At 36.5% G+C, this 18,049-nt stretch overlaps 1 long non-coding RNA gene across 1 annotated transcript in view; it reads right to left on the bottom strand.

Annotated features, from left to right (window-relative positions):
* LOC122519912 overlaps positions 1-10,576 on the bottom strand; it is a 57,885-nt gene extending 47,309 nt beyond the window's left edge. Inside the window, exon 1 of the long non-coding RNA XR_006304398.1 lies at positions 9,957-10,576. This is a non-coding gene — a long non-coding RNA (uncharacterized LOC122519912). The remainder of the gene's footprint in view (positions 1-9,956) is intronic.
* Positions 10,577-18,049: the final 7,473 nt, after the last annotated feature.

Raw genomic sequence — 18,049 nt, 5'->3', positions numbered from 1 at the left:
GCGAGTATCTTTTGTAAAGGCTTGCCACATTACGTTCGTACAATATACATACAAAGTACTTCCCCACTTCCCCCCTTCCCCCCTACGTCGTTAACTCGCTACACAGTCAGAGTATAGACGTTGAACGAACGTAACAAGTACTATATATCCGTCTTGCTGCTTGGTAATAACCAGGTTCCCTTCTAAGGAGTCGAAACTCGTAAACTTACCGCGAACGTCTTTATAATAATCACTTTAACAGTTTTACAATGGGCGAGAAAAAAGAAGGAACGACTGTACCGAAATGAATCGCGGTTTTATCCCCGTTCTAAACGCCATTTAATTTACACCTTTTACCGTCCTTAATAATCCTCCCTCCCCCTCCCTCCCTCCATTCCAGCCACCACCATTCTCTTTCAACCGATCATCGAAGGATCCGCGTACCCGCAAGGATATTTCTTTATTTTGCAAGAAAGCCGATCGTAAACAGACGAGAAATTTGTATTTTTCGTAGACAGAGCAATATCGTTTCGTACCTTTCTTCACGAGGATGTACTATTTTCACTAATACGAGTTATTAAACTCTAAACCATCAATAAAATGTTTTGTGGTTTTCCTTTCCTAAAGAAATTTCTTAATAGTTTTTTGTCTCCAAGTTGGATAATGGAAAATTCAAATTTTCTAGTTTTACGATTTTCATTTTTCGAAAGAGCATACAAGCTCGTATAATGCATTTCTAGTATTTATCCAAAAGGACACGACGATAAATCACAAATCGTATGATAAACTTATTTTATTTTCTTTCTCGTTACGAGGTAATACCCTACGTTCGAATACGATATTAAGCACGCTTATTATGTCGTTATGATAACAGATGTATCTCTAAAAAGCCGTGGAATTCTATCTTAGAGCTCTACTAAACGCCCACGCGCGTTAACCTTACAATAATCTCACCAAATTTATCGTTCCTTTATTTTATTCTTTTTTTATTTTCTTCCTTATTTCATTCTCCCTTCTTCAATAAATTACTAATCTTGTATATACATATAACGACGATTAGAAACTTTTATTAGTCGACTCAAAGTTATCTTTGATATATACCTATATATAGTATTTTCCACGTGTCGAAGAAACTAGCCCACCAAACATAATATAAACGAATTTATAATTTGTCCAATTGATAATTATTAAAATTGTGACATAGAAAAATTGTCATGAATTTCGTTGCGATCTCTTAAAAAGGAGATATTACTATTTTACTTGTCGAATTCTTTCGAGTTGACAGTCGTAAAGAAGTAAGAACGTGCGGCATGTATCTCGAAGAGAAAGTGTCTACAAACGAAATTATAATATCCTACAACTGTGCGTGTCAACTCGTGCCTTAGCATCAAGTACTCGGGGTACTTAAATTTGAATATTGTGGCATGTCATCGAGTGCTTCAAAGCGTCGCGTTGCTTCTCAACGTGTATGTCTCTCTTTCTATCTATTTCTCTCTCTCTTTCTCTCATTTTCTCTCTATATATCTCTATCTCTTTTCGTTTCTCTTACCCATTTATTTTTCCTCGCTATCTTTTCTATACCGTGTTTACTTCATATTCCGTTGATCGGTTGTTATTTTTTTTCTTCTTCTTCTTCTTCTTCTTCTTTAATTTTGACGATATCAAGCAGGTTTCGTAAAAAGAAAGGGAATATATACTCTACACGTGTCTCGTATTCTTTTTTATTATTGAGGCCGATGCACGAAGCCGATTACTCATCGTCAAGTGCGATGTATCCAATGAAATATTCAACATACATACATACATATACATATATATATATATATATACTCGTGAAAAATATCTAAATTAATTATGAACGAAACCAAAAAATTATATATAAAAATATTTGTCGTTTATAATCTACCTTTTCGATCAAATTCGTTTCCAAATCAGACCGATCAAATCGGATTATTAAACAGTAAGCGATTACGATTAATTCGTATCGTATTAAAATAATATATGTATTTTATCCGAAATATCAATATCACAAAGGATTCTCTATTTTCGAAACAAAAAAAAAAGAGAGAGAGAGAACAACGTCGTCTACGAATTTAATCGTAAATTTTACTTTTATTCCGTTGAACAGAAGAGTGAACGGTGAATGTCTTATATCTTTGGCTCTCCCAAAGAAGACGAAACGTACGTTTCTCTTTCTCTCGAAAGCAAGGGGGAGAGGAGAAACGACACTCGCCAGACGATTTCCAATTAACTCAACCGAAATCTGTCTCCCGCCTAATTGCCATCTCAAATTGATCGTCTTACGAGTAAAAATATCGCTAAATAAATATTTATTCGTCTCGCATGAGTACGATTTTACGTACACGTTGGGGTTCATTTCTTTCTCTCTCTCTCTCTCTCTCTCTCTCTCTCTCTCTTTCGATGATGCACGAATTTTGCCGAAAGTTTAATAATGTAATCTCTTCTCAATAAATTGTCTATCAAAATCACTTTGACAGAACATTTAGATACGTTCAAACTTCCACAGAACATTGAAAATCTTTTAATGGTTTGTTTTCATCTTTCTTTTTTAACCCTCTGAGTGCTGAATACTTTTAACTGGAGTGTTTTGTAGAGGTACAGAATAGTTTATTATTAGTACGACTGTTTGCCGTTGATTGATATTATTCAAGCAGAGATTCTAATAATAAATTATATTTAATAATATAAAGTTTTTGTTTATTAATATAATTTTCACGTGACCAAGATTCAAAACAATAATCAATACGCAAACGAACATTACATTATTTTACATTATTCATTTTAGCAAACACATATACCTATGCGTTGATAGACAGTCCACGCTGAAAACTTTTACCAAACGCATATATGCGTTCATATTAGTCAAATGATTAAACCGATACATTGTAAGTAGTACTACTACCGTGTATTCGAGCTTAAAGAAATGGAAGAAAAAATAAGCAAAATATATGGAAGGTAGTAAAATGAGAGAGGAGGATAAAAAAATAAGATTAATAGAAAAAATAAAAATTCTTTAGATCCGATGCATGACTAATTCTCATCCGAGATGGCAGACGTGAAGCCGTTTCGTTCCGATTACCTGACTATTCGATCGACTTATCGAAGTTTGCAATTATCGTCCTCATCCTCGTCCTCGTCCTCGTCCTCGTCCTCGTCCTCGTCGTAGTTGTCGTCGTCTTAAGACGATTATCGTGACTCGAATCGACTCGGAAAAACTCGAGAAACGATTTCTCCTTCGAAAGAAGAAAACAGAAAATAAATAAAGAGAAAGAGAGGGAGAGAGACAGCCGGTTGATCCACCTCGCGGGCAAATTTATCTCGTTAACCGTATCGATAGTAACCAATCGTGGGATAGTTCGAGTAAGAACGTTCACCACGATTGGTCCACACCGTCTTACGCTTAACGGTAGACTTATTGGTACCGTAAACCCGATATCGGGATCTTTGAAAACCTTTCATTCCAATGGTGGACACACCGACCATCGTTTCTCCTTCTTCTTCTTCTTCTTCTTATTACGGTTTAATCTACATCCTCGAGTGTTTTAATCTGTCCTAACAATAAGATATTATAGATAAGGTTGTATCTATGTATAATAATAAAAACAATTCCACTAACAATAAAGACTTCTGTTTCAGATATCTAACGATCCCACGAACGAGTCGATAATGATACTACACTTTTATTAATCGTTAAAAGTATCTAAGCGCATCATCAGTGATCTTCATGCAATTATTTATTAACGTTTCACGGCATATTTCTTTATATATATATACAATACAATTTTTATCTTACGTTTTTATTATTCCCTTTGCGATTTAAAACACTTCGAGATTAGGTTTGCGTTATCTTAAAGAAAAAAAAGAAAAGAAAAGTGCATCGAGATCATCCTATCAATTTGAAAAGAAAAAACGGACGATAACATAGGAATTTGAAAATCATTCACTGTAGTAAATTAACTCGTAAGAAAAAAAATAGAAGAAAAAAAGAAGCGAATAGTTGACGTATTATCTATCGACGATCGATAGGCACCGAGCAAGTAGTCTCGTGCTTTCTTCGATAAGCTTCTTAAAGTGCAATTGCAAGAATTCTCACGCACTTTACGTCACGTAACTTAGTTAGTTAATTGGAAACCAATTTCTCCTCTACGAGGATCTTCAATATGTTTCTTTTCTTTTCTTCTCCTTTCTTTTCTTTTTTTTTTACCTGAGACAAAATAGAGAAATACCAGGAAACGTTTATCGGTCAGAAAAATTTTTTTCTTTCTTTTTAGTTCCTTTTTTTTCTTTATTTTTTTTCTTTTTTTTGTATCGAACGTTTCTTTAAGATAAGGATAATAAAGTATCTTCTTATTTCTCAGTAATATCGCCTTGGCGTCTATGTAAGAACTTTTTAATCCTGAGGTAATGACACATCTGCTTTTCTTCGAGATAATATCGAACGCAGAGAAAATTCAAATGAAAAAGATACTTGGCATTAGCATCGAAATTTCTATCTTTGGAATGCGTTTCGAAGACAAATTGCGATTAGGGAAGGGGATGTTACGTTATATATATTTTTAATTTCTTTTTTTACCTCATTTATTTTGTTTCTTTTTTTTTAATCAAACTTATCATTTTTTTTCTTACAATCAAGATCGTGGCTTCTCTTTGCCGTTCAACTAACTTCGTCTCTTGTTTGCCATACCCCAGAAGCTTTTGAAGTGCCGAGATAATTCCCAAGAAAATAAACGCACGAGTGGGGATGAACGGAGGGACGAGGGGAGGGAAAGGAAAGAGAGGCGCTTAGTGGATGCACTTTGAAGACGCCTTTCTTTCTTTCTTCTTCTTCTTCTTCTTTTCTATACTTGATTATTTCACGTAGTGTCACGATAAACTCGAGAGGAAGAACGTTGAAAGGGAGTTTACGTAAACAAGCATTAAATTAAAGTACACCTTCGCGAAAGACACAAGAAGTAAGCTTTTCTCCTCTCTTTCTCCCTTTGTTTTGTTCTTCTTGCCGAAAATAGGGGGAGTCGGCTTTAAAATTCAAATCGTCGAGAAAAAATATCGCGTACTCGAAGAGAAACAAACATATATTTTCCATTTGAATTTGTACGAATTATTATTCTGACGAAATAGCAACAAAAAAGCGTAGCAATAAAAACATAGCAATGATGTTCGATTAATATGAAAAAATTACGATATATATATTTCATTTCTATTACGTGCACGCGTGTCACGTATATTCGATCGTAACAACTGTACTCTCGGTACCAAAAAAAAAAAACATCCTAGTCACGGTGTATATATATTTTTTCTTTTCTTTTCCTTTCTATCCAGACATAAAATGAATAGAAGACGATAAAATGGCAAGGAGGAGAAAAAATCTAAAGTGTCTGGAAATAGTTGTTGCTAGTCCCTGGCAGCCGACGACAGCCAGTGGGCAGCAACGGGCAGAGGGCACACTACCAAGCAAACCTTTTCGTTAGTCTCTTTTTCGTATTTTCCTCTTTTACTCTAACTTCCTTCCTCCCTTCTCTCCTTCTTCTTCTTCTTCTTCTTCTTTCCGGCTTCCGGTCTGAGATTGGTGGAGAGAGATATTAACTTACTTTAGCGTAGATCTGCTACGTTTCAAATGCCGCGGTATCTTAAAGCGCATTCGCGTATAAACACGGAACGGAAATATACTCGAAGCGTGCGTGGCTGCTTCTTCGTGAAACGAGAGAAGAAGAGGTGGGGGAGAGAAGGCTTACACCACCTCCATTGAGAGAGGAGAGATAGTGCGTGGTTAGCTTCATTCACAGCTACCCCCACCCCTCTCTCTCTCTCTCTCTCTCTCTTATTCACTAACGCCCCCGCCGTTCAGACGGTTAGTTTGCTCGATCGCGAACTCGAATACAACTCCGATATATCTTTTCAGCCACGCAGAGACATGACTAAACAACCTCCCCCTCGCCTCACTTCCCCTCCCCCCTGCCACCCCCAGTCTAGCTTTTTTAGACCGTAGTCGAAATTAGATGGACAGCTTTTACGTGATCTCCTCCTTGTTGTGTCCTCCTAACACACCCACACACACGCACATACACAGATGCACGCAAGCACGGACACCCACCCACCCTCGCAATGGCAACTTTTAGTCGGAAGCTTACGAACTTAAAATCACTCTACGAAATATTTTGACGATTTTTATAAATCAAAGGCAAGGAGAGATGGAGATCGAAATGGTTTGACAAATAATGTAAGACGTCCGTCAGTTTGTTCTCTTTTGCAAATAAAGATAGTTCGTCTATAGTCTGTATATTTTGAATAATAATAATAGTTTTGTTAATATTCAGTAATATCGGTACGTATTAATATCTGCGTTGAAATAAAAATGGGATCCCTGTCAACGTAATCTCTGTTTTAAAAAAAAAATAAAGAAAAGAAAAAGAAATAGAAACGAAGGAATATTTAATGCAATGTAAACGAGTATTATTTGACGATAAATACGTTTTATTAAATTGGGAATATGCGAATTGTGTAATTTGTTTGATATATTCTGTACCACATCGTTCGCGTTTGCTATATATGCGTTTTTTTTATATTTTTTTGTATCGATGATTATCTCTCTACTATGGTCGCTTTTTTTTACGTAAGAAGTACAAATAAATTTGAGTTACGAAAAAAGTGAGAAAGGAAATTCTCGAATATACAAATATACTTCAACTCGATGCTTATCAAAAGTTTAATGATCTAATCATACGAAAAGAGAACGAGAAAGAAAGAGAGAAAAAGAGAGTGAGATATAAAAAAAGAAAGAAGACGCAAGTTCGTGGAAAGATCGGTGTATTTCTGGTAAAAAACATTTCAAGTTCCGGAACGAAAAGGAAGGCTAGTTTCTTCTGGTATACGTTGATAAGAATCTACTGTTTATTTAACAGTTATTTCATGTTACTCAAAAGAACTTCAAAGAGAGACAAACCGATTTGGAACGATAGTTACGTAATATGTCAGATAACATTATGTAGGTATATATATATAAACATGCACACACACACAACACACATATACATATATATATGTATATAAATATTTCGTTTTTTCTTTTTTTCTTTTTTTCTTTTTTTCTTTTTTTGTAAAGTGCACCATAAACCTAAGATATAAATCTAGATACACTTATAATTAATTGCAAAGATCGGATCGGTCGTCTACTGTACGGACGTATGGGTAAAAGGAAAAAAAAAAGAAAATTCTCGTTGACCGGCGGCTCTAACGCGGTATATCCCCCGCAAATGAAGCGTGGAACGTGAAGGCACACGCTAGCTGAGCTAAGAAACAAATCCGTCATCGCGATTCTACGCTTCGGCACTGTCAGAGACGAACAACTCGAGAAACGTCCGGACACGTGCGTGTCGGATGTGCACTTCATTGAACTGCAATACATATTCCGTTTGTCTTCTGTTGCAAGATCAACGATCGATTTATTCACTCTCACTCTCTCTCTCTTTTTATGCAAATATTCAAAGAAAATAATTAAAACGAGTTATCCTTGACATTGATGAAAATACATTATAAAAAAAAAAAAAAGAAGAAAAGAAAAATAAAAAAACATCGATTATAAATGTATAATTATAATAAACCCGACTATCTAAAATGATCTGTCTTAAACGACGATCCTGTATCTTTAACTCTTACGAGAGAAACTCAATCTACTTATTTAAAGAGATTAAACAAGGGTGTTGATGGAGTACGAATAGCAGAGTGTAGACAGATGAAAAAAAAATAAGAAAAGAAAACAAGAAAAAGAAAAAGATATATATCATCCTAATAAATCGTACGAAAAGATTGCCACCTCTAAGAGAGATTACACCACTCCAAACATACTACTCTAAAGTATCGCAACAAGCTTACCGATCGTTTTGCGAATGATGGCGATGATGATGATGATGATGATGATCATGATGATAATGAAAAAAAGAAAAAATAAAAAGTCGAAGCCCGTTTAAAGATGCAGTTCATTATCCCATCGAGTTTTGGGTCTATCGGATATCGTTGATCAAGAAAGTCGAAAGAAGGGTTACCCCTCGCCTATTTAAGGTTCGATGTTGGGAGGAAGAAGAGAAACAGAAAGAAAAAGAAGAAGAGGGAGAAGGAAAAGGGTGGCAGTTCTCTCTCTCTCTCTCTCCCTCTGTCTCTCTTTCTTTCTTTCTTTCTTTCTTTCTTGGTTCGGTCGTAATAAATCGCAGTCGCGCGAAAGCACCACGCCATGCAATCAGGATGCGACGCCTCTGCAATCTGGAGCTCGGGCACGTACTCGCTTCGTTTCGCGCGCGCACGTCAGCGCATCATATAAAGTTTCTCTCGCACACGTACATACAACCAACCCTCGGCCTTTCGTTTAAGGCTCCCCCTTGGCTCCTGAGACCTACCCAAAAATTACAGCCATTATCGCGATAAAGGTGAGAACCCTAGTCGCTGTTTGCTTAACCTCGATCGAAATCAACTCTAAAGGTCGAACACGATCTTGCACCTCCTCCTATAGGGTGGATAAAACGCAAACGGGGAGAAAAAAAAACAAGAAAATAAAAAAGGAGAAAACGTGTTTCATATTTCTCCTTTCCTCGTTGGTTCGTTCGTTCGTTCGTTCATTTTATCTGTGTGTGTGTTTTTTGTTTTTTTTTTTTGTTTTTTTACATACCTACATTACATCCTCATATGTGTTTTTTAATGATGCATTAAGATTGTTGTTATTTTGTCAAGCAATCTCGAGTAGACGAAGAAATAAAAGTTTTTCTCGCAATTAGATTATATTTGATTTCGTAAGAATTATGGATCATTTTTCATGCTCACTTGATACAACATTTTATACACACTCGTAACATTAAAATATAACGAACGTGTAACGATTTGTCTATAAGAAAAATTCCCATCGTAGTTCGGTTATACCTAACTCTATATGCTGATATGAGTAACGATCGAGGAGAGCTAGAAACGACGAAGAGAAAAGAAAAGAAAAAAATAATAATAATAAAAAGAGAAAAAAAGAAAAAACAAGCAACCTTATCTTACGGAATGATCAACGATCGATTTTAAACGGTTGCCACGATTTCACAAGAGACATGCGTTTAATATTCCGACGCACTTTTGCCAATGGCGTCAAATAAATAATATAATGCTTGCCAACTTAATCAAGCTTATGTTAGTTAGTTGGATTCTTGATCGGAAAGTGTTACTATTCCGCGCATTTAACCGGAAACTAGAATGGTCATTACAATTCTCAGCCACGAATAGAGCCATTACTGGTAATGTATTCTAACGTATTCTAATGCGATTGCAAAAAAAAAAAAATAAGAACAAAAATAAAAAGAAATAGAAAAGGAGAAAAGGCACGAAGAAGAAGGAAGGAAGGGGAGAAAAAACAGAAAAAAGAAAAAGAAAGAGTAAAGGGGGCCAGATAATCTCCCGTTTAATCGCATCTCGGTTTTACCAATAAAAGGTAATTGATCAATTATATTTATTATACCTAATGAAATCAAAAACGTTATAAAAATTCTCTCTTGCGATTTTATCTTATTTCCCTTCTGTCGACGGATATTGCACGTATGATTGATTGATTTATTTTTAATATTCTATAATCTCCTGACCGAATTAAGCTGGTAATTTTAAATCTGTAAATCGATTTAATATATATACACACACATATATATATATCGATAAGAAAGAAAAGAAAAAATTTCTCCCCGCCCCCGTCCCCAAGGTAATTCGAAAGAACTTTCGTTTTTTAAAAGATCGATTCAACAAATTTCTTCATTCTTTTGACAAGAGACAGGCAGGGTCTTTCATTCTTTCTCTCACTTCTTATTTCTTTCTTTCTCTTCGTCATCTTAAACAAGCGGTGATCCGTAATTAGCCGGCCTTCGAACCGGCTCGCGAGGTAAATTTGTAAATTAGTCTTGAAGCAACGTAGGAGAAAGAGAGAGACAGAGAGAGACACTTACCTCAATGGTGGCGAGGAAGGAAATTCCGTTGCAGGCGTGAGAGTCTCGCAGGTGCACACCAAAACCAGCAGCCCTTTTCTCTCGAGATATAATATAATTCCGAAAAAAAGGATTTTCCCTTCCTCCTCCTCCTCCTCCTCCTCCTCTTCCTTTTTTCGTCTTTTATTCTCGTCACTTTCGTTGGTCCAATTTTCTTCTTCTTCTTCTTCTTTTTCTTTTTCTTTTTCTACTTCTTCTTCTTCTTTTCATTCGCCTTGTAATGCAAAATAATATCGTACACTTTCGTTAAAGAAAAATTCAGTTTTCGTTGAACGGTTAATCATCGACACTATTGACTCGTTTACTTGACTTTGGAATAGATACACCATGATCACCTGTATATATATGTATTTTGTCTTCATCGAAGAGCGATATAAAACGAAAGAAGAGAAGTGACCACCCAAAGCTGTGTGTCCGATGGTTATTATATCTTCTTGGAGGAACTGGGATGCGTCATAGGAACTCGGCAGGCGCGGGGGCGTCTTCGGGGTTGAAGAATGGAATTTCGCGGATAAACGGCGCTCGAAGCGACGTCTGCTCTTCTATTGGACGTAAGGGAAAGATGAAAGAAAAGAACAGAGAGAAAGAGATCAAGAAGAAACGAAGAAGAGTCAAGAATGTTGGGTACAAACGAGGGAGAAAAATCTGACGTTGTACCAAAATGATGAAGGATAAAGGTTAAGGGACGAAGAAGAAAAATAATAATAGGAAGGAAAAAAATCTTGAAAAGCAACCCGAGGATAAAACGAAGATTGAGGAAAAGTAAGATGAAGAAGAGCCCAAAAGGATAGAGTGAAATATAGTAGAATTAGCGTAACACACCACAGTGAATTATCCGTAAGTGTAAACGCGTAACACACACCGTGCTGCTGTTGCTTCTTCTTCTTCTTGTTCTTGTTCTCAGTGGCCGTCGCTCGAGACGGTGCTGCAAGACGCATAATTTGTGCGCATTACTGCCAAGATATACGACGGTTTTCTTCCGATCAATGGCTTCCAGACCTTCCCCCACTCACCCCCTCCTCCTCCTCCTCTTTTCGTTAAACCCTTTTCTCTTGTTCGGAAATTCCTCTTAGTTACAAGTACCCTTCTTTTCTTCGTAAAAAATCAACTTTTTCATATACTTTTCTTACCTATAGAGAATAGATAGATCTTTTCTCGACAGCGAGGAAGAGAGAGAGTCTACTAAGGTAATCGATAGATAGATCGATCGATAGATCGTAATCTCAATCTCTCTCTCTCTCTCTCTATCTGTTCAAGTTTACTTCGATTCGAGCAACATTCGCAACGGAGGTTATCGCTCTTGACTCTGAGCCGAGGCTGAAATATACACCTGATAATAACGATGATTGTCTGTCTCGTAAAGTATCATACGCGGTATCTATCGACCACGTTTACGAGAAACAAACGACGACAATTTTTCTACCTCGTTAGGAAACGATCCCTCCTATCGATCCTATTCGAGAATATCAAGATTTCTTAGTTTTTTATTTTCATCGTTAAATTCGATTAACCCCTCTCTAGTCAATTTTTGTAAATATCGTTTATTCGATTATACTTTTTCAATCGTTAACGTCAACGTTGGCTACTTCTCAGTTATCTTACGATTTTGTTGTTGTTGTTGGTTGGTTGGTTGGTTGGTTGGTTGTTGTTCACACGTTTTCAAGAGAATGGAATATTGTACTGCTTTTTTATTTGTTTCAAGCCAATTCGCTTTCGATAATTTTTGTCTATCCCTCCTCCTTCCGACGAGAAATCACCTTTCGGCTTGGCGCCCGTTTACGTAACCATCCCAAAGACAGTCAAAGTACTTCTCTGTCGTTTTCAAAATGACGACGAGATCCGCCGCGACTAAGCGTTAACACGTAATGTACACAATTCGACGTAGTCTCGTCGAGGATCCTGGCATTTTCTTTATCCTCTTTTGATTTTTTCTTTTTTTTATTTTTCTCTCGTCTCTTACGTATAATTACTCTTATACGTATTATTATATCACACGATCGCGATCAATTTTTAACGAAAATTTTTATTTATTTGTTCTCAACTTCTATATAATAATAATCGAGGAGGAAAAACTTTATCATCGTCACGATCACTGGCCTTCTTCTCTCCTTCCCTTCCCCGGAAAGGCCGCCCGCCCACCCTTCCTGATCACTCTAACAATTAACACGATTATCTTAACACCACCCACCCACGTTCGAAAGTACAAACTTTCTTACAAACATTCATCCACTATTTCATTCTATAAAAGATCTAATTTTTGAACTGAAAAGCACCAATCAATCAGTCTTCCGTGTTAATCTTACAACGTTGACGAAAATTATCATCGAATAGTTTTTCCCTTTGATTTATCGATTCTTCCAGTGCTTACTTATCAACTTATATATACTTTGGGATCTACCCTCCCTCCTATTATCATAACAACCTGTATCACCTGTGATTCTTTTTTATTATTTCTTTTTTTCTTCTTTTCTTTTTTAATGATTTCTCGAAAGTCCATTCGTATCACGATTTACAACGACGTAAAAAAACATTGTCGACTTGCGTGAATATTTTGTTGCGCGTGTTCGCACGCGCGCGCTAATTTCAACGATTTTATCGATTGACTATTCTTTGTTGTTTTATTTTTGCGTAAAGGAAGAATCCTTTCCGACGAAAATGAGGGAGAGAGAGAAAGAAAGAGAAAGAGAGAGAGGAAAAAAAAAAGAAATAAATTCTTTCTCAGTTATATCGGATCCGCGACGTTGTTTTCTTCTTCGTAATTTTTGGAATTTCTTGTTAATTGTGTTGGTTGTGTGTTGTTGAAGGAAAAGAGACCGGCCGAAAAAACACGGCACCGTCTCGAGACGTACGCGAGGCCAGCGCTCGCACGGAAATCACGAGTCGCACTGACTCGACGACGCTCGTCGGCTAAAGCCTGGCATAGGACAGCAGCAGCACCAGCACCAGCGGTAGTAGTGGTAGTAGTGGTAGTGGTGGTGCTGCTGATGGTGGTGGTGTGATGATGGTGGTGGTGATGTTGGTGGTGCTGCTGCTGATATTGATGTTGATGGTAGCGATGGTGGTGGTGGTGGTGGTGAGGCTGATGTGATGTCGATGTTGATGCGATAGTGGGTGGTGGTGGTGACGATGACGATGATACTGTTAGTGATGGTGATGATACGTCGTTACACTTATCAACCAATCGGGGTGTGAAAGAACTTATGTTTTAAGAATGGTATCGATGACATGTGATAAACAAACAAAATATAAAGCTTTTCACCCAAGTGAAAAACAGAAATACAACAACAATTATTTCAAATCGTTATCGAATCTCGAAGTAATAAAATGTTTCTCCTATGAACGAATGATAGTTATTTAAACGCGATCGAGTTATATTATTACATTTGTTTTTAAACGAGAAATAAACGATTCGAAGAAGAATATTATTATAATTATTATTATCATCATTATTATTGTTATATGAACAATTGTATAATTGAACGAATGAAACGATTATTGGTAGATCTTTTGTTTTTACGACTTAAAACCTGAAATCGTACGTGTCCCACGAGTTTGCCTTTTATTTGTCGCAGCATCATCAAAAAGATCACCTTTTATGTTAGTCTAATCCAACGCTTGTTTCCTATCTAATCTCAAAACCAATCGGAATATTTCTTAGCTTTATCGTCGTAACCAAGTCGTAGTCCTTACTATTCTTGTAAGGATTTTTCCCTTTGTAGTAAGTAAAAAGAAACGATTACGAAATGAAAGAACGAAGGGAGAACATAAGAAGAGTCTTGAAAAGAAGGGGGTGAAATTTCTTGATCTGTCTTGATACCTACTCGCGATTACTTATCCGTACTCGTCGTAAACAAGTATCAACCGAGATTTCCTTGCACCTTATTTAAAACGTCCGGTTCTAATCTCTGTAAAAGAAAAGAAGACACGTTCGTATCATTATCATTCGGCAAGGATTTCCGAAGATTTGACGTTAACGTTAGCCTTCCTAGGAACACCATTTTATCACCGTATTCTCTTTGAACCACACCATACATACACTTTCTCTCTTACGGAAGCTGATATCGAACAAATATGAGAAATAAAAGTAAATCTAAGCGTAAAGTAAGAAGATAGAAAGAAAGAGTAAGTAAGTGGTTCACGATGCACCTGGTACGATGCATAATATGCTGGTCCAACCATAAAATATCCTCACGGTCTCATAGGCATCTTCCTTAGTAAAGAGACGACAACGACGACGACGACGACGACGACGACGACGAAGACGACGACGACGACGATGTTTCTTTCTCACTTTTTTCGTTTTCTTTCTCTTCTTCTTCTTCTTCTCAACGTTCATGCAAACCGTCTTAAACTACTTATTTCTTCTTCGGCGCAAGCCGCTTATCTCAATCTTGGAACAACCAACCGATCGTTCGAGTTCGATGCACCACCGTTTCAAAGAGATGTGCTTTTTCCTCTCTTTCTCGCTTTCTAAAAATAACTAAAAGCGAAAAAAAAATATACGTATATATATATACACGTCTACGAGCCTTTTCGGACAAATTATGTTTCGATTTTGTGCCTTAATTACGAGCGACCCTGAAATACCACGGATTCGTGAGCAAAATCTTTTTTACCCGCTATTACTATTACCCATCACTTATGGGATATTTTTGTTCGTTGCATGAAATTTTGTTTTCTCAATTCCTGACTTTTTCGTTGCATACCTGATGACAAACAAAAAATTCTCCTTCTTTCCTCGTAAACACGTAAGTTACACGCCAATTAGGAAGGAAAGGTAATTGCAATTATTTCGATAAAAATTAGTCGAGTATTTAAAGAAAATTTGTTAAATGACTCGGTGTTAAATGTCCAATGTATATAAAGAAGGTAGAAGAGAGGTAAAGGAGAAATAAGAGAGGAAGTTAGCAAAATGAGCCTTAAAATATGAGGATGATGGTAGAGGATGTTCTATATGCACAACGCAATCGATCTCAACGAGTATTACGGCCCTCTTATCTCATCTTTGGAACCCGTTTAAGACTCGTTTCGGCACCTCAGTTCTCGCGATTGCGTCGGCTTCAATTATCCATGCTCTCCTTCCGAGAATGGACACATCTACCCTCAAATTTACGGCTCCTTAGGATTTCTTGCCATTTCGTGTCCATTCTTCAAAAGTATTTTTCTCCGGCTCGTTGAGAAAAGAAAAAAAGAAGAATAAAAGGCACAAGAAACGAACGAAACAGATGGGTTCTAAATACTAATATCTCAACGTTGGATTCTAACGAAAGAGTTGTACCTTTGTTTTTTTTTTTGGTTTTGCTTTTTTGTTTTCACACAAAAAACAAATCATCCTTTTCGTTGTAGCTGTTAACCGTTCGGTACGATCAATCAATCCGATAGATAGATAGATCGATCGATCAATCAAATCAAATCAATCGGATCAAATTAGTTGATAGAAATTTCCGATAAATAAATTCAAACCGAAGCCAAATATGATATTCATATATATATATTAATACGTATTGACGAAGTTTAACGATTACGAATGGTTCGTTCTCTTATACCTGCGAGTTATCAAGATCGTGCGTGATTCGAATTTGAAAGATCCGTGACTTTAGCGCGTTCATTTGGAACGAATTGCGTGGCTAACTCGTAGCTAGACGTTAAGAGTAGATAAAAATCGTGTAAGTACTTAACACCTGCCGAGTTCACCGAGGTTTTTCGATATAAGTATAGGAGGCACGGTGATGATGTTAGATTCCCCTTGAGGAATTCGTGTTTAGCTACCGGCTCGATAGAACTCGTGATGAGAAAGAGGGAGAAAGAGAGAGAGAGAGAGAAAAAACAGATAAATAAGGTATTTCCATATGAGAGAAAAAGAAGAAGGGATGCTTTAAGTTCACGAGGCACGTTATAAACCCACCGGATGTATTCGAAAGCATCGATATACGTCGTAAGCTAACTCTATACGTCGAAGCTTACTCGACTACTCAAGTTCAGACATTAACGCGTACGTGTCCGCCATTAAAGTTTACGCGAGTTGAATAACATTTCTTTCGTGAACACCTTTAATCCCGGCACCACTTGTCTCCGGTTCTTCTTTTCAGCTTTTACAATATTTCTTTATATTCTTCTTTTATATTACCTGTAACGTACATAAATTCGATGATTTTTTTATCGACGCAAACACGTACACGCACGCACACGCACGCACCTTCTTTGCATCGATGCGTAAACTAAACTCGTTAAATTGTCATACTGTATAATCATTTCTTTTTCTCTTGCTGTTATTCGAGTCCTTTGTTTCTTCTTTTTCTGTTTGTTTGTTTTGTTATTATTGTATAATAAATTTTCTCTTTCCCCTCCCCTACTCTCTATTTCTTCTCTGTCTGTCTATTTTTTTTCTATTTACCTTTTTTTCTCTCTCTCTCTCTCTCTTTTACTCAGACAAGTCCATTAAAATGCAGGATACAATTCTACCCCGATCTTCCCGACCGTGGTCTGCACGAAAATATTTGGACACGCGTAGAAATTTTAATTCTACCTAGCAGTCCGACCGTTACGTACTGTACAAAGTGTCGCGTTATGAATATTCACAAAGTATTGCTACTGTATCAGATTATGTGATGGTAGTGGTGGTGGTGGTGGTGGTGTGTGGTGGTGGTAAGCTGGGAACAAAATACACGCATGTTTACATTGTTCTACTCGTCCGTTTCTTTCCGATAATTACGGTCAATGTCTGTGAGTTAAGTCTCGATACGATGAGAATGCAAAATGATTGACGAACATCGACGGACGTATTTCCTATCGTATCGTTCTATTATGAAAGACCACACACATTGTTTCTGTCTGTGTCAATGTGTATATGTGTATGAGTATGAGTGAGGGAATTTATATTATACACATATATGTATATATATATATATAGGAGAAGATCGATAGATCGATAATCGATATCTCTTTGTGATATCGAATGATCATCGTAGATAACTAACTACTCAAACTAATCTAACGAATACGTGTGCGCGTGTGCGTCAGGGTCGCGATATAATCGGAAAGGGGCAAACCTATAAATGAACGTCGTCGTTCTTCTTTACCGGTCGGTCATCGTTGAATCAATTTTATATTTTTTCACGACTAACGCGTCGGTTTTTCTGATACTAATTCGTAGCTTTGATGAATTACATTGACCTATAAAAATGTAAATTAATTTACAATATATTATAATAATAGTTATAATAAGTTATAATACGGTTATTAAAAATGTAAATTTAATCAAAAAAAGAAAAAGCAAACAAATGTAACACTTTCGATGCATTCAATAACATATGCGCTTCTTTATGCATTCCGTATGGTAAACCATAAACACCTTAGCAGGTTGCATGCATTGTCGATGACGATGATGATAATAATCGATCGGTTCGGCACGCGAACTCTGTATCGAAGCGGTATGTAACTCTCGTACGTGAGGAAGCCTTTTAATACCTAACGAAATCGTGTAACTCGCATCAAAGAAATCGATCGCATCGAGTACAAAAGAATACTTGACATTCTATACAATTTATCACGTATTTATCATTCAGCAAGTTCAAGAATTCATACGTATATTATGCTGATTATTCTTTCGTTATACGATTAATCGATCAATTGCGAAAAAAAAGAAAATATATAATAACATTCGATATATCTTCTTCGAATATATTTTCAATGGGAAATATATATATTTACGAAATTTATTATATTATTCGTATTTCGAATAAGTTAAAGAATAATTACATACGAATAGAATTATTATTAGCAAAAATACGAACAATTTGTTCGTAATAAGCAAATTATTTCCGTGCTCGAAGGTACATCTACGGATATAAGTATTTACGTACTCATATATATAAATACATGTGCGTGCGATCGAGTACTCATACATAACATATGTACATATATACTCACATACAGTGGAACGTCCAAGCGAGCGACTTTATTAATTATCATTCTCGATCGAAATCTAAAAAAAAGATACACACACACACAAAACAAGAAAAGAGACAAAACAAAAGGAAACAAGAGCGGATACA

Source organism: Polistes fuscatus, unplaced genomic scaffold (assembly GCF_010416935.1).
Source record: "Polistes fuscatus isolate 324 unplaced genomic scaffold, CU_Pfus_HIC Scaffold3, whole genome shotgun sequence".
In the NCBI taxonomy this organism is placed as follows: Eukaryota; Metazoa; Arthropoda; class Insecta; order Hymenoptera; family Vespidae; genus Polistes; species Polistes fuscatus.
This window is presented reverse-complemented; position numbering and strand designations above follow the sequence as displayed.